Here is a 4617-nt window from a genome sequence, read left to right as displayed (position 1 = left end):
TACACGGCTATAATACTAAAGATACTCTAAATAAGATCTCTGTATGCAGATGACTTTCTCCTCTATGTAACAGAAACCCAATCTAATATTCCAGACGGAAGCCACTCCTCAGTAAAAGGCACATGACAGCTCGCTTGGAGCCAAAAGGCACCTAAAGAACTCTGACTATTGAGAAACAAGATTCTCTGGTCTGACGAAACCAAGATTGAACTCTCTGGCCTGAATGCCAAGCGTCATGTCTGGAGGATACCTGGCACCATCCCTACAGTAAAGCTTGGTGGTGGTAGCATCATGCTTTGGGGATGTTTTTCAGCGGCAGGGACTGAGAGACTAGTCAGGATCGAGGGAAAGATGAACTGAGCAAAGTACAGAGATATTCTTGATGAAAACCTTCTCCAGAGCGCTCAGGACCTCAGACTGGGGGTGACAGTTCACCTTCCAACAGAACAATGACCCTAAGCACACAGCCAAGACAATGTAGGAGTGACTTCGGGACAAGTCTCTGAATGCCCTTGAGTGGCCCAGCCAGAGCCCGGACTTGAACCTGATCGAACATCTCTGGAGAGACCTGAAAATAGCTGTGCAGCGACGCTCCCCGTCCAACCTGRCAGAGCTTGAGAAGATCTGCAGAGAAGAATGGGAGGAACTCCCCAAATACATGTGTGCCAAGCTTGTAACGTCATACCCAAGAAGACTCGAGGCTGTATTCGCTGCCAAAGGTGCTTCAACAAAGTACTGAGTAAAGGGTCTGAATACTTATGTAAATGTGATATTTCGGATTTGTATTTGTTATAAATTTGCTAAAAATTCTAAAAACCTGTTTTTGCTTTATCATTAAGGGGTATTGTGTGTAGATTTAGGGGATAAAAAAAATGTGGAAAAAGTCAAGGGGTCTGAATCCTTTTCGAATGCACTGTATGGTATGTGTGTTTGGKCCACAGCCATTGTGACAAACATTGGATTTAAAAATGTTTTGTTATAGACAGAGGCCTGTGATTGGTCAGATACACGTGTCATATTTTCCTAATAAAACACCATAGTTAAACTGTGCTCAACCAGATCATAGCATGTGAACCCTTGCACACACAGTCTAACAACAGATTCCATGTGGTAATGAGTTTAAGTATTTACAGATCTTCATAATCATAACTGATGTCACTGAGTCATGATCCAGACTAATTATTCTGCTGTCTCCAAATAGAATCACACACTGGTTATATATATATTTTTTATTAAATCAGGTAATTATGTTTTTGAACAGGTTTAAAAATCCTCTGTGAGTTTGAATTGAGGATGAATCGTTTTGTTGTTGTCTTGTCTGCTATTGTCTAGTAGCCCTTAGTTAAACCTCTTAGGTGTAAGGTCCCCTTTTTAGGTGGTTCTGGTACCGGTTCCGTTTTGTCACTTATAAATCTGATCTGTGGATTCCGTAGATCGAAATGGCTTGCGTTGAGTCCCGGGTTCCCACGGACACAGTAGTATTTTTTCTGAGCCTGTGTGACTTAGGATGTGAAATCTGAAAGCACTTGAAGCTAGGATGTCCCTCCTACAATTTCATTTTTTGTTCTGACTGTMCATCAACTACTGGCTGAAACCTAAACATCACAGCCACTGACAAAGCACATGCTTGCAATCGTTACATCGTAGCGCAGCAGGAGAGTGTGTTTTCATCACGGGTATCACATTCAGAGATCGATTTATAGCCATTCATCTCAAATAATTAATAGATTTTAAATCAAAAACAGTTTGTCATAGAGGGACAATATTAATATTAGATGAAAGGCGGGTTCTTAATGAGTTCAGGAAGCTACGCTAGAGCTCTGTGAAACATTCACAGCGGTGGGGGCAGACGTTTTGATCAAGAGAGACCTTTAGAAAATATGCACATTTTCTCTAACACTARACATACAAATATGTATTTTACAGTTATAAGGAAGTTGAAACCTTATACTTAGTCGTTTTTTATCATGCTATATTTAGAAAGCATATAACCTAATTTCAAGCCCTTATTCATACAGTTTTGTTGAATAGGAAATACATTGTATAAAATATTTTCTATTTTCATATTTGTATCCTATTTGTACTGTGTACTTGAGTTTGTGTGCTCAAAAGTGACTATACCTCAACAATGTATAAACTATGTTTAAGAGAAAGGTGAGATTTGAGCCTTTGAGTAGGCYTTACTAGTTACTGTATATGGCCCTCTCATGATAAATGAAGATTACATTTAGTTACATTTAACTGGTTAACAAAAGACCCAGCCGCCCAGAACATGACACTCGCCCAGGACAAGACTAGTAGAACACTGAACATTCACTGTGGTGAGAGAGAGAACAGGAAGAATAATAGATGCATGACAGATAGATACTTGAGCATGCGTCATCAAAAGTGACTACACCTCAGCAATTTATAACTATGTTTACCAGAAAGCTGAKATTTGAACCTTTCTTTGAGTATGCATCATTACTAGTTATTGTTTATGGCCCTCCCCTGATAAATAATTACTTTTGGGGATTACGTAGATTACATGTAGTTACATTTAGCTGGTTAACAAAATACCCAGCAGCCCAGAACATGACACTAGCCCAGAACAAGACTAGACTAGAACATCAAGAAAAACCCTTCATTATGGTGAGAGAGAGAACAGGAAGAGGCCTTGACAGTGTCTCCTCCCTCTGTTAATAGCTAGCTAATACTAGATGCATGATAGATCATTTCCTTTGTCTCTACTCTCTTTGTACTAGATGAGTATAATGGTTTCAGATTGAAAGACAGGATACGATTCTGAGAAACCGTTGTCGCCACACAATTGACTGTGACTTCATTGTGCCATTACTAGATATGTTTATTTAAATTTACTTAGTTTTAACTGTTAGTGTGTTTTGCCAATATCTCACTTGTTGTTTCTTTTATTTTCAAATATCATTTTTATATAATATATAATTATATAATAATAGATGCATGACAGATAATTTCCTTTGATCTAATAATTTTTTTTTTAAGACAGTATTATTTGTTGGGAAACTCAGATTATTTCCTTTGTCTTTACTTTTACTATATGATAGATGATACTTTATATGATTGGGGCGGTGGTTAGAGCGTTGGGCCAGTAACCGGAAGATTGCTGGATCAAATCCCGGACCTGGCAAGGTAAAAAAAAATGTTGTTCTGCCCCTGAACAAGGCAGTTAACCCACTGTTCCCCGGTAGGCCACCATTGTAACTAAGAATGTGTTGTTAACTGACATGGCTAGTTAATAAAAAATATATAAAGTACCATAGATGATCTAGGGACATGTTTATGGATTTGATATCGTCAGGGGAAAACCTCTSGTTGAAAATGTTGAGGTGTAAGCAAGCACTTCAAGAGTCTTTCACTCCCTCACATGGCTTCCTACCTCCCTGTCTACACACCCCCACAGTGTGTGAGGGCGGGGAGTGAGCAGAGAGGTAGTGGCAACACCCACAAGAACGGTATTCCCACGCTCTGGACAGAGTGATGCTGACACACTCCGTTTAACTGGCAGCTGCTGCCGCTGCTTCTAGAGAGAGGAGTTGGAGTGTGACTCCACTCCAATCACTCCAGGTAGACAGAAAAACTTCCAGAGCTATACAAGAAGAGAATCTGTACAGGAGGGGAAAACTCAACAGGAGTCGGTTGACATTGGGACTAATATCATTTGGATATTATACATAACAGCGGTAAGTGCCGTGTTGACGCGCGTGCTCGGCAGTGATTCTTTCCAGTTTGAGATCTATTTATACGACCTGTGACCATAGCGGTGGGAAAATGTTTTGTTATTTATGTAGAATACTAATGATTTATTATGTGATCTTCCAAGACATTGATTCAGCTTTGATCTAACTACTAAAGGAGCACCATTGCGAGAAGTGGCAGAGCGAAACTCCATGCGCTCCGGACCGCTGCACCTACCCAACTCTTTTTGCCTCCACATATGTGCCATTTTTATGAAAATCTTAGAATATTTGGCCAATGAAACGTTTCTGGTTGATCTAAAACAGTAAAACAGTTAGGAAGGGAAACGGTTAAAACGGGATTGAGTGAAGTAGCAGCAAATATTTTGAATGAGCAACTAATAAGCATGGAGAGGCTCACAAATTTGACCAAATKACCTTATAATCTTTCAGTCTAATAACGCCATTTGCGTACTTYTCATCAGAACAACACATTACACTGCACCGATCTGGTGACAATAAAATATATATTTTTAAACATGCTTTTTGAAAGTAGTTAGGCCTACTGTCCTCTAAGTTTAGCTGGAGCAAATATTATGGATATACTGACAAGATACACGTCTCTCCGCCCTAACGAGGGCTATATCGGTCTGCTAATACAGGACTAGTAAAGGCCCAGTGCACTACATTTGTGAATACATAAAAAAATATATATACAGTACCAGTCAAAAGTTTGGACACACCTACTCATTCCAGGTTTTTTCTTTAATTTGTACTATTTTCTACATTGAAGAATAATAGTGAAGACAAACTATGAAATAACATATGGAATCATGTAGTAACTAAAAAAAGTGAGAAACATATCAAAATATATTTTATATTTGAGATTCTCCAAAGTAGCCACCCTTTGCCTTGATGACAG

General features: G+C 39.1%; 1 protein-coding gene across 1 annotated transcript in view; it reads left to right on the top strand.

The window, feature by feature from the left end:
* Positions 1-3525: 3525 nt before the first annotated feature.
* The window catches only part of LOC111979664 (lactosylceramide 1,3-N-acetyl-beta-D-glucosaminyltransferase A-like), a 15324-nt gene continuing 14232 nt past the window's right edge, over positions 3526-4617 (top strand). The window contains exon 1 of the mRNA XM_024010283.2: positions 3526-3701. The gene's annotated coding sequence lies outside the window, so the exon portion shown is untranslated. The remainder of the gene's footprint in view (positions 3702-4617) is intronic.

This window comes from Salvelinus sp. IW2-2015, linkage group LG19, assembly GCF_002910315.2.
Source record: "Salvelinus sp. IW2-2015 linkage group LG19, ASM291031v2, whole genome shotgun sequence".
Taxonomy (NCBI): Eukaryota; Metazoa; Chordata; class Actinopteri; order Salmoniformes; family Salmonidae; genus Salvelinus; species Salvelinus sp. IW2-2015.
Note: the sequence above shows the minus strand (reverse complement) of the source record. Positions and strands in the feature narration are given on the sequence as shown.